The 13,053-nt window shown below is 47.3% G+C and overlaps 1 protein-coding gene across 4 annotated transcripts in view; it reads right to left on the bottom strand.

Moving 5' to 3' along the window:
• The window catches only part of SIPA1L1 (signal induced proliferation associated 1 like 1), an 847,070-nt gene that overhangs the window by 535,175 nt on the left and 298,842 nt on the right, over window positions 1–13,053 (bottom strand). For all 4 annotated transcript variants that reach the window (XM_086937055.1, XM_086937054.1, XM_086937056.1 and 1 more), the window contains exon 3: window positions 6,006–6,169. The gene's annotated coding sequence lies outside the window, so the exon portion shown is untranslated. The remainder of the gene's footprint in view (window positions 1–6,005; window positions 6,170–13,053) is intronic.

Below are 13,053 nucleotides of genomic sequence, written 5' to 3'. Positions count from 1 at the left end.
TGATATGGGTGAGGGCGGGGATACCGTTTCAGGTGCTGAATCAAGTGGTGGATCCCGAGGGCAGATATGTGGCGGTGGAGGGGAGGTTATATGGTCGGGATGTGGTTCTCAGCTGTGTATATGCTCCAAATGTTGATCAGGCCCGCTTTTTCGATGGTTTGTCCGGGTCCTTGGCCTCCTTCCTAGCGGGCCCTGTGATATTGGGGGGGGGACTTTAATTCGATCACGGATGTGGCCTTAGACAGATCTCACCCTCCCCTGGTTGACTCCCCGGTACGCAAGCTAGCCATGCATAGGAAGGATTGGCAGGATAGGTGGGGGCTGTTGGATGTGTGGCGGGAACAACACAGGGATGTTAGAGACTACTCCTTTTTCTCAGCACTCCATGCTCTACATGTTAGAATTGATTCGGTACTGTGTAGCGGGTCCCTAGCCCCATTGGTCTCTCATACGGAGTATCTGGCCAGGACCATCTCGGATCACAATCCTTTGCTGGTGCATGTCCAATGGCAGCGGGAGCGTTCTGCGATTCCAACATGGCGGCTCCGGCCCGACACTCCGGAGGACTCAGTGTTCAGTGACGCAGTCCAACAGGGCATTGATCAGTATTTCAGTGAGAATGTGGGTACAGCTACATGCAGGTCCACTGAATGGGATGCGATGAAAGTGGTGGTGAGAGGTGTATGCTTGGGTAGGTTTTCGAATGCTCGATTGTCGGTGCTGAATGCGCTTGCCAGTGCAGAGGAGAAACTGAGGGAACTGGAGCGGCGTAGGCCGACCCGACCGGAATTGCAGGCCCGGTTGATGGAGGCGAAGGAGGTGGTAGCCACCGAAACGGAACGGCTCCGGAGCTATGACTACAGACAATACGCCATCAGAGCGCATGCCGAAAGGGATAAGGTGGGTACGCTCCTGGCCAGGCTTGCTAATCCCGAACTCAGAGGCTGGCCGGTCCTAAGCATCAAAAATGCACAGGGGGAAACGGTGTATTCCCAATCGGCGGTGCTGGAGTGCTTTCGGGCCTATTATGCGGAGCTGTACGAGAGTCAGCTGGGAGTAGAGGCCCACGAAATCGCGGCGTATCTGGAGTCAGGGCAGCTTCCGGTCCTTGACGATGACGATGCAAAAGACTTAGGTGGGCCTATCACGCTGGCCGAGATCAGGACGGCCATTAAGCACATGGCGCGAAATAAAACGCCCGGTGTGGATGGCCTACCAATAGAGTTCTATCAGAAGTACGTTGATAGTTTGGCGCCCAGACTGCTGGTGGTGTACACAGAAGCTTACAGGTTGGGGGGTCTGCCCGGGTCAATGAGGGAAGCACTGATAGTGCCGTTGCTAAAACCCGGTAGGGAAGCGACTGATGTGAGGTCCTACAGGCCATTGTCTATGCTGACGGTGGACTACAAGATATTGAGCCGGATCTTGGCCACTAGGTTGGCCCCACACATGGCTGGCCTGGTGCACAGGGACCAGGCGGGGTTTATCCCCACGAGAAGCACGGCGTTAAATATTCGTCGCCTGGTTGGGATACTGGATGGTACAGTGGATACGGATGGTGCCCAGGCGGTGTTGTCTGTAGACATTGAGAAGGAGTTTGATAGTTTGGAGTGGGCCTATCTGGATGAAGTGCTGGTGAGGTTTGGTATTGGTGAAGGGTTCCGCAGGTGGACGAAGGTGCTGTATTCCTCGGCAACGGCGCGAGTACGCCTGGGCAATTTGGTGTCCGCGTCTTATCCAGTTGGAAGGGGAACGCGACAGGGGTGCTCCCTTTCCCCTCTTTTGTTCGCACTGGCGATGGAACCCTTGGCGGTGCGTGCCAGGTCGGGAGACGGGTATGCAGGAATTGCAAGCGGTGGGCAGCTGCACCACATCTCGCTGTACGCGGATGACCTGCTGCTATATATGGAGGACACGGAACGGGCTCTGGAAGGGGCGATGGAAATGCTGTCTGAGTTTGGCCGGTTGTCGGGCCTCAGGGTTAATTGGGCGAAGACCTGTGTCTTCCCGCTCCGAGCAGATGCACCTTGCCCCGCACGTGAATTGGGGGTGGTCTGGGAGCCATCTTGCTTTACTTATTTGGGAGTCCGTATCTACCACGAGGCCGCGGACCTATTAGAGGGCAATATTGGACGGTGCGTACGGGCGCTGAGAGGTTGTATGTCCTTTTGGGCATCCCTCCCCCTGACGGTGTTAGGTAGGATTGCTCTGTTGAAAATGGTAGCGCTCCCACGACTCCTGTATTATTTTCGAACGCTACCCATCTGAATTCCTCAGAGGATCTTTCGGGACTTGCGGACGATGGTTATTGACTTCCTTTGGGGGCAGGGCCGCCGTAGAGTAGCACTGAACACGTTGCTTCGCCCCAAGATTGAGGGAGGGATGGCCGTCCCTGATTTTGAGTTGTATTACCTGGCAGCGCAGCTTCAGGTTCTTACACAGCACGTGGCTAGGGTGTTCAGAGGGCCGGAGTGCGACCGTGAGTTGGGGATACAACGCCATGTCCTGGCCTATATCGTTATGCAGCAGAAGCTGGAGCTGCGAGGCCTCACTATGGAGGAGCGGACGCTCAGGTCGTGCTGGCAGAGGAGTCTGAGGAGGGCGAAGGCGACCCGACCGTATGCACCGGAGATACCGATAGGCATGTTGACTGCACTGCCGCACGGGGGCGATTGGTCCCCACTATCGGAATGGGAGGAGTTGGGTCTGCAAGTGGTAGGGGACCTGTATGTTGACGGGACATTGGTGCCCTTCGGGGTACTACAGGAACAGTTTGGGTTGCCGGAGGGGAGCTTCCTCTTGCATGCGGCGGTGGTGGCGGCCATTCAGAAGCACTGGAAAGGGGGGCTCACTGAACCGGACACGACTATGGCATGCCAGTACGTTGTGATGGCCGCTGGCACCTTTAAGGCGGTGACCTGCCTACATAATAGGATGCTGCACGAGGGGCTGGAACCACTCCTGGGGCTGAAAGCGAAATGGGAGGCGAGCGTAGGTAGGCCCATTCCGGATACGGTGTGGAGCCATATTCTTAAGCGCACGTGGAAGGGCACGAGGAACGCGCGCTTCCAGCAGGTGCACTTCTTTGTATTACATAGGGCCTACTTGACTCCGGAGAAGATCAAACGGTACTTCCGGGTGCAGGAAGCGCGGTGTCCGAGGTGTTTGGCGTTGGAGGCAGATATGGATCACCTGCTTTGGGGCTGTCCGAAATTAGAAGCTTACTGGGCGGAGGTGGGGGACCTTCTCAATGCAGTGACCGACAGGGAGGTGGAGTTTGATATGGCGGCGTGCTTGTTGCTTTGGTTCCCACACACCAAACACACTAAGGTGAGAAGTAAGTTTATTGACCTAGGGCTGATACTGGCGCAGCGAGAGATTACCTGGCACTGGAAGTCCAGGGAGGGACCGTCTGTGAGGAGGTGGACGAATGACTTGTTGAGGTGGTCCGAGTGCGAGAGTGTGCTCCGAATGAGGCAGGCTGTCAAGCTTGATAATGAAAAGATCTTAGAGTCAGCGCGTGCATGGGAATTGATAGTGCAGGCTTTGCGTGACTCATTGGTGGAGGATGAGGACTGAATGGATAGGACTCAAGGACACCGCGAGGCATACGGGTACGGAGGTATCAGCGGATCTGTAGCGGGACCCAAGCAAGAGTCGGGAACATGGCACACACCATTAGCGGTTGCAGGCGGGGTGGGACTAGGGGTTGTTTAGGGGTGGGCTAGGAGCCGGGAGGCAGATTGGATACGGCAGCGATTCTGGATTTGGACTGCTTACTGGGTCTGTGGAGAGTGGGAGGATAGCGGGGGGCGGCAGGGGAGCATGGGACGGACATGACGAGGCCCTCGTAGGGAACGGGGAACGGGACTGCAGCGGCTCCGTAGCACTGGAATGTTGGACTAGGATGGCTGATGTTGGGGATAGGTTAGGGGTTGGGGGGGTAAAATGCAGATACGTAAAGCGATTTCGACCATTGTCCCTCAGGGACGCTCACCATCATGTCTTGCTACTAACTGGGACGCTGTGCCGCCCGGCCTCCGGGATGCGGGCTGAATGGCTGTGTATGATCTAAGCTCTTACGATTGATGCGGGGGGACACCATGAGTGTACTGGTTGGGCAATTGTATGCAATGGTTTCTAATTCTGCAATAAAAACAAATAAAAAAAACACAACATTATTGACTTAGACACTGTATGCAAGTGCAAAATGGACAATTCTTTACACAAAAATACAAATTTTAAGTTAAAGGCTTACAACACAATAAAGGCCAACATTTCGCTAAACAGAACTAATCTTACTCCTGAAACTTGGTAGCGGGTATCAGTAGTTGACATTTGGTCTACTGGCACTCTGCAAGCTTTATTCCGTGTTGTAGGAACAGATCTAGTAATCTTTCAATGAAAACCAATGAATGCCACACTCCTGGACCAGGCGGTGCCCTAAATATTTCTTGAGTAGCCACATGTTAGAAAAGAAACCGTAATTACGAAGAAAAAAAAAGTATCACTGTACCTCATATGAAAGCAGGGCTAGCACACAACTCCTAATGCAAGTCCCCCTGCAAAATGAATCTGTATTGATGACTGTAGTGAAGCAGGAAACAACCTCACTGCCAGAGCGTGAAGTATCAGGTGCTAGGGCGGTTCAATTGGAACGTTCAGAAAAAAATGTATGTGATGTTATTGAACACTTTAAGACTTCTCTAACTTGGCAGGGCACGATAACTTAGTGTTAGCGATTATATTCCGTGTTTGTTATTTTTACCAGAATATGCCTTTAGAACATCTTTTGAAATCTACGAATTATTTTGCTCTCACCTCAATTTTTTTTCGCCAATTCTTTGCCTGCTTACCCCTTCACCCTCTGTGTTTGCCTTTTACTCTTCTGTAACAAATCTCTGATCTTGTAGACCAGTAAGCCCATTAAGAACCTGAAGGAAGAATTTCACCAGGGAAACTACCTATTGATTATTTGAAATCAACAGGAACACCATGCTGTCTTTCATTGGCATAAATGCATGTGGACCACAGCAGGCTAATGATCAGGGCTGACTGATTTGTTTCGTATTTGTGACTGTACAGAATCACACATTAGTGGAACATTTGCTATTCCACGAAAGTAAGTCAACATGGTGCCCCTGTGACGAGTTAAACATATGTTCCTGGAAACATTGCCCAACTGTTATCCAGTTTTCCTCCAATGTGATACACGGCTGTCAAACAACAACTCCAATGTCCAAAAAACCGAAGATTGTGCAGCAAATTAAACAGATATGAAAGCAATTGTTTAAATACAGTTGATTCCCTGAAAATGCACGGGCCACACCCACACATGTATGCCAGAAAAACTGCTAAACTAACCATAAACTAACTTAAGAGGGGATAGAGGGGAAAAGGATACTTTACAAATAGGGAGAAAACTCGTTTAACCACTTCAAGACTGATGCCATTTCAGAAAGAAGTTAAAAACTGGGGTTTGCACATATTTCTGTGATCATCTTCTGAAATACACACAGATCTCAATACTCTTTATTCTCTCTAAAGGGGTCAGCAGTCTTAAGAGTGGTCGCCTTACTAACTAAATTAGATATCCTGTGTCAGATCAATGCTTGAGAACCTCTCTAGGCACTCTAATGCCTTTTTACTGTCACCCTCTCAAAAGCAAATATTTGAGCAGCGATATTGAAATAAACAGGCTGAAATAAACAGGCGCTACTCTCTAAATTCAGAATTTTCTCATGTCTTACTTTCACAGAAATCTTTATCATCCGGTTTCACTCAGTTTACAGAACCTAGAACATCACTGCCATTAGCACAAGATATCTATTTCGAGAATGGGTGACCCAGATTGTTCGGCTTGGGTATTTTAGGACACGTCTGCAGCATCTATCATGGGTTTCATGTTCTTTTTAGTTTGTGTCATGTCCAGTCACTCTTCGATATTTTAACTGTTATCATTTTCTGAGTTTAAGATGAATATTTCACCACTCTTAAAGTTTTACCTGTTTGAAGATTTAGACAGCAGTCATCCTAGATCTTGTGCAATGGTTGTCCTTCTCTGCAAACTCCTCAAAGTCTCATGCATGGGCTTTAATATTTATACGCTTGTTGTAACTGTACTCTGTGCTCGCCGACGTCTGATGGTAGGCAGCAGATTTCTTCACATCTGTTATAAAGACAAGTGTCAAGAAGAAAAACAGCAATATGTTAAAGAAAGGCAAAGCTCGTGGCTCGGTGTTTGATTAGTTTCAAATACTCTGCAAAAGACTTCAATACTTAAGAGCAAAACAAGTGTAAGAGACCGAGAGTCTGGATTCAATAAGGTAATTAAGTCCTCTTGAGCCTTAACGTTCCTAATAGCAGTAGTTTCATTCACGTGTCCCAAAACCATGAACAATGGGTACATTCAAAACTGGTGCAAGGTTTAGATCATAAGTCGGATGCACCAACTAAAGGAGGCAGATCTTTTATCACAAAGAGCGCATGTACGATCTGCTAAGTGCAACATATATATATTTTACGCAATCATTTTTAGTCCTGGACGTAGAAAACTCAGTTAATATTAAATTTGCATAACTTTTTCATTAAGAAACCTATTTATTTTTATAGCAATGGTATCACTTTAAAATAATGTGTTAAAATAGCTAAACTATAATACGACAGAATATGTTGCATAATGTGAACTTGACCACAGTATCTGCTCTAGAAATTGCCTTGTCACATTATTTGCCTTCAGCATAATTAAGGCAAATCTGCGGCTCCACATGATTTTATACTCCACTGCCACATATTTACAGTCTGTCTGTTTAACCCAGTTTGGAAATTTTGATTTACAGCTTGCCTGAATTCAAGGTAGTGCTTAACAAAGGGCAGCCACATTGTTGGCTGGAACTCCGGTCATTCACAACTACCTCACACCTGGGGCATCCAGAAGCAACAGCCTGCATAACAGGCTTTGCAAAGCCAACATGTCTTGCCTAAGTGACATCTAATGGCTTTTTTGTTATGGAGTGGACACCCCGCCAGCAAGAGGGGCCCATCGCCAGCCAGAGGGGCCCGTCGCCAGCCAGAATGGCACTGAATGGAGTAGCATCGAGTGATTTTATGTGGAGTGGCACTGCGCGGAGTGGCATGGCACTGAGTAGTGTGTCATGAAGGAGCAATGAGAGGATTGGCACTAAGCAGGAGTGGCATGGAAAATTTCATGAGTTGCCACTGAATTGTATGCATAGCCTCATGCTATATAAATGCAATTATGATACAATATATTATCAATTATCACAGAGCGAGCAGCGGACAATACTAATTAACATGAATCAGTTTGAGCTTGGTCCATGCTTCACAGAAGGAAAAAAAGGAAGTGATGCCCGGACCGTTCTGGCCAATTAGGAGACAGCAATAAAAAAGAACAAGCATTGGAAATGCAATAGGTCTCGCACCATTAGAGTTAGTGCTTTTAGAATTGTTTATGGGGTTTTTTTGTAAATGTTTAGCATTTTTGTTTCCTGTAGCCAATGCTAAAGTATTACAAATAAAAAAAGCCATAAACATTTCTAAAAGCTCTAACTGAAATGGTCTGAGAACTATTGCACTGTGTGAGGGTGAGGGTGAGTGAGGGTGAGGGTGAGTGAGGGTGAGGTGTTGAGGGTGAGTGAGGGTGAGGTGTTGAGGGTGAGTGAGGGTGAGGGGTTGAGGTCTTGCGCTCCTCCTCATATGCGCTTACATTTTTACAAATTAAACAATGCCAAAACATGTCAACTTTCTTATGTATGTGCTAAACCCAAGAACAGAGTAACAGAGCATGAGGATATATTAAAGTGGCAGAGGCTCTAGAAAAAACTGGAGGCCAAATACTACCAACCTTCCCACGAGCAAAATGCTATGGTAGATTGGCAAAACATACATTATGGGTTTTGTGGACGCCAATCACAATCAACATCGAACCATGCAGGTCTCAGTTTGGAATATTATTATATTCATTTGGAAAAGACGTGCTAGCCTATGTAAACTGTTCCCCGACACCAGCTACAAAATGCGTTCACTGCCAGTAACTAGGTGTCGGAAAAAATGGATTAGATGTTAGTGAAGCTTTGAGGGATATCAACAAACATACAGGCCTCAGCAAAGTACAATGAAAGGTGTATGAGCACAGATGTTTCAACGGGTGTGACTTGTAACTGACCATTTTCAGTTGAGGGAAGACTGAGGCCTCTAACACCACAGAGGTAGCATTCTGCTCTTCTACAAGGAGCACATCACAACACAAGAAAACTAGTTCGCTGCAGTGCCAGGAACGACTGTAGCACCGCACAGTTCTCTTTGAGAACCACAAATATGTTTTTATTTATTATTCGTTTTTAATATCGGCCAGGTCTTGGCTGGTCTCACAATGTTTCATAAAAACCATGGCAAAGCAAAATGGGCAGTGGCAAAGCTAAAAGACTGCGAGCCAATTCCAGACAGATCAGCATAGCCAATGCTTGTTTTTAGCATCGCTTTTCTGTCTGTTTACTTTATCAGTCGGGGATCGTATGGGCAACGGTAGAACACTTTTTAAAAGGGTTATTCGTGTTTCAAGTATGAACTGATGGGAAAAATATTAGCTGTAGGTGATTTACCTATTTTTAACAGCTCCAACATTACTGGTGATGTGTGGCGGAAGCTGGCCAAGTGGGAAGCCTACTCGTCAGTCAAAGCCAGCCTCTAACTTGAGTTGTAGGAGGGATGCTTTTTAGGAGTCCTTTTACAATGAACTTCCTCTGCCCTCTCTGCTGTCCACGGTGCTCTGAAGGCCAGTCTCCCCGCAACGCACATACAGGAACCGGAGCACAGAAGAAGTGGAGGAGAATTTGGCAGTTTCTAATAAAGCAGGCTTAGATCCTCGATGCCCGTGCTTGGATTATCAACAGGGCGAGGACAATAAAGTGGAGAAAAAAGGGGGGAAAGTACTCGGCTGGAAAAAGATGCCCAGATCAAGCAGACGCTGACGAACAAACACCCTGTTTGGAGAAATGCGACACGGCGGGAAGGGGAGGGGGCGGAGCGGGTAAAATAAACAAGACGGAGGGAAGAGGGGGGAGGAGAAATGCGACACGGCGGGAAGGGGAGGGGGCGGAGCGGGTAAAATAAACAAGACGGAGGGAAGAGAGGGGAAGGGGGAGGAGAAATGCGACACGGCGGGAAGGGGAGGGGGCGGAGCGGGTAAAACAAGACGGACGTGCACGCGCTTTTAAGCTCAATGCGCATGCGCATTGAGCTTAAAAGTCACGGGCACTGCAAGGAATCGCCACGATTCCTTGCAGTGGATAAAGAGTGGATAAGCCCCCATAGTCTCGCTTGCTCGATGCGCATGCGCATCGACAGGCGAGACCTAAAAACTATGATGCCAACAAATGATAAGCAATGGGCAGGTTCCAAGTCCTTTATAATAAACAATACCCCTCGCAGACTGCGCAAGCGCTGTTAGCAGTCAAAACCTAAAGAACGAGCTTCTTATCTTCAGTAATGCTGTATCTGGTAGAGACAGGATCTAGCTGCAGATTACTTACTTAAGAATCTTCCCTAGGTGCCAGACTCGATCCAGAAACTTTTCCCCACAGTATGTCTGCGCGCCGCGAGGGCCCCAAGCGACTCTGCAGTGACGTTGTCCCCCAGATGGGACATCGGCAGAGTCCACATAACTCCTGCACAGACGCCAGTTTCTTCCATGAATATTGTCCGCGTTCAAAACATGAAGCCACATGGAGAAACTGCCTATTGGAACAGTGTTCCAAAATCACCTACATCATGCATCATATACCTATTGAAGCCAAAATTCAGCGGTTAACAGCCACCAAATGCAGGAGGCCGAAAAGGTCTCAGGGTAGAAACTGAAATGTCCCCGTAACCTTCCAAAAAGATAGACATAATTTCCAACAATGCAACATACTCAGAAGGAAGAATATCCAGTTATCAATCAGGATAGAATATCTGCAATGAGGAGAAGGAGAGAAAACATTTTGCAGTGCGGGATGATGGGAGGGGCGTAAGGAATCTGCTGCTAGATCCTGTCTCTTCCAGATACAGCGTAACTGAAGGTAAGTAACTTGTTCATCTGATAAAAACATCTAACCACAGGTTACTTACTCAAGAATCAGATACCGAAGCCATACCATCCCAGGAGGAAGGACTGCAAACAGACTACAAAAGAATGCACATGTAGAATAAACATAGTCTTTAAGACACGCAGAACGGAGAGAAAGTAAGACCGAGGAAAAAAGATCACACTCACTCCCAGTATATTTTAGGGCAAATGCTAGATAGTGGTACAAGGTACATGTCAAAATGTTTGTACAGAAATATTTTGGGAGCTTGGATTTACGAGTCTATGTTTCGGCGTTCTACAAGGATCATGCAAGTTTTGTTTTTTAAATGAAATCAAGAATCCTCATACTGTGACCAAAGCTACATTGCCAAGCCCTTCTAGACTTTCTGGCTGGCCCTGAGTTTTCCTTTCGTGATCTCAATATATAGTCCACTTCATGTGCTTGGCAGGATTTTGTTCATCCCCATAAACAGCACTACTACTCTCTGCTGGTCTGTAGGTTCGCATGTGCAGTATTCCTATCAAAAGCTTAAGGTGACTTAGTACCCATCTTACAATGCTATGTGAAGAGACCGTTCACGCTGGCAGACGAATATGCAGGATGCACTAGCTAGTATCGCTCTACCCATGGCAAATGGTCCAATGATTCACAAAAAACCTGTTCTCCTAGCGAAAGTCCTCTTTATTTCCCACTGAATATGCGAGTTCTTGTGTTGCACTGGTATACATGTTTGGCAGTTTTACAAAAGCAAATTGATACCACCATTGTTATTCTGTTTCTTAGGACTAAATCACTGCCCTAATACAAGGAAAGGAACCAGGAAATGGAAGTGGTCACCAGTATCTAAAAATGTATGAAAGGTGTGTGCACAATTCATCATGGTTAACAAATAATCACATGACAGCCAATATTATTTTAATGACATTACATATCTAACATTTCATACAACTGAGACGAAAAGCATAGCAGTTGTACTAAGCAATTCAGAATAATACATTTGATGGTTCGATATTCAAATATAACATAGCAATGCAATGCATTCACTATTTATTGCATTCTGTCTATTATAAATTATATTTTCTCCTCATTCAGGTACTCATTTTCTATCCTCTTTAGGCAATGCTTCAGGGTGGGCTAAGTGACCTAGCATACAAAGTTTTGGCTGTCACTACCACTAGAATACCTTATTTAGTTGCACTATGCCAGAGGGCAAGAACGCCAGTAACGCCTTATCTGGTAGAGACATGATCTAGCCCCAGATTCCTTACCTCTGAACTTCCAGTTGTCAGACAGAATCCGGAATATTTTTCGTAGCAGTCTCACTGCGCAGCAGTAGGTGGCGTCGGTCGGCACTGAGTGACGTCAGTGGCGTCGTGTTAGTCGTCAAAATAACCGCAAGTAATATTCACGACTTTCCATATCAGAAGCACAGAGCCATGAAGTGACTGACCATGGTGTGTCCTGATAGGGAATAGCCCTGACACCAAAAACAGTTCCGCAGTGCAGGGAGGATGGGTGGGTTGGTAAGGAATCTGCGGCTAGATCAGGTCTCTGCCAGTTAAGGCTACCAAAGGCATGTAACTTGTCTATCTGATAGACATCTATCCGCAGATTTATTACATTTTAACAAATTCCCAAGCAATACCTTCCAAGGAGGTGGGACTGTGGAAACGTTTTAGACCAGAAAACCCTGCAGAACAGAGGGTAAGTGAGAATCCAGGCAATAGAGTCTGGCAAACGTGTGCAGAGACACCCACGTGGCCGCTTGGCAGATATCAGCAATTGGAATGCCACGCTGGAGGGCCGTGGTGGCTACTTTTGCTCTGGTGGAATTGGGCCCTTCAGCCATTGGCTGCTTCTTTGCCAAGGCGTAACAGATTTTTACACAGGGGCTAACCCAACAATAGATGGTCCTCTTTTGAACAGTACGCCCCTCTTTGCTCCCACACACCCATAAAGAGTTGGTTATCCACCTGGAACTCTTTAGTGCGATTAAGACAGAACGATAACGCTCTTTTTGGATCCAGAAGGTGGAGACGCTCCTCTTCTTTGGAAGGGTGCAGTGGTGCTTAGAAAGTCGGTAGAGTAATGGACTGTTCCAGATGGTAGGGAGTTACAACTTTGGGCAAAAAGTAGGCCCTAGTTCTTAATCCTACCTTGTCCGGAAAGTCTGTCAAGTAAGGAAGCTGTGATGACAGTGCCTGCAGATCGCTCTCCCTCCTGGCAGAGGTAATTGACACCAAAAAAGCTGTTTTGATAGTGAGCAACCGTAGAGGGCAGTTGTGCAGCGGCTCAAACTGAGCGAATATTAAGAAAGTAAGAACCAAATTAAGGTCCCATTGTGGCATAAGAAAAGAAGAAAGGGGAAACAAGTTTGTTAACCCCTCCAAAAACCTCTGCACCAGAGGGGACTTAAAACGCGTAGGCTGATCTGGCAGCCAAAGAAAAGCAGAGAGGGCCGAAAGATAGCCCTTCAAAGTGCCCAGAGCAGAGCCTTGCTGGGCCAAGGAAAGGATAAACAAGAGAATATCCGCAAGAAAAGCAGTCAAGGGGTCAATAGACCATTCTGTACAATATTTACAACATTTGTTCCATCGGAAGGCGTATGCCGATTTCGTGGAGGGATGCCTGGCTGGCAGAATAAGTTCGCAGACTTCGAAGGAAGGTCAAAAGATGTCAATTGTCACTGCTCAAACTCCACACAAGGAAGAGGAGAGAAGACAGGCTCAGTGGAGGACCCTCTGTTGCTGGGACAGAATATCCTCCCAATGGGGCAGCCTGAACAGAGGATCTATGCTCTCTGTGCCCAATCCAGAGCCACAAGAATACCTTGAGCCCGGTCACTCCTGATCTTCTTAGACACTCTGTGTAGGAGTGGTAGGGGCAGAAAGGTACAAGAAACCTGAACTCCACTCCCGATGAAGTGTTGACGAGCGAGAGCCGCCTAGGAAACTCCAACGTGCAA

Source organism: Lissotriton vulgaris, chromosome 9 (assembly GCF_964263255.1).
Source record: "Lissotriton vulgaris chromosome 9, aLisVul1.2, whole genome shotgun sequence".
NCBI lineage: Eukaryota > Metazoa > Chordata > Amphibia > Caudata > Salamandridae > Lissotriton > Lissotriton vulgaris.
This window is presented reverse-complemented; position numbering and strand designations above follow the sequence as displayed.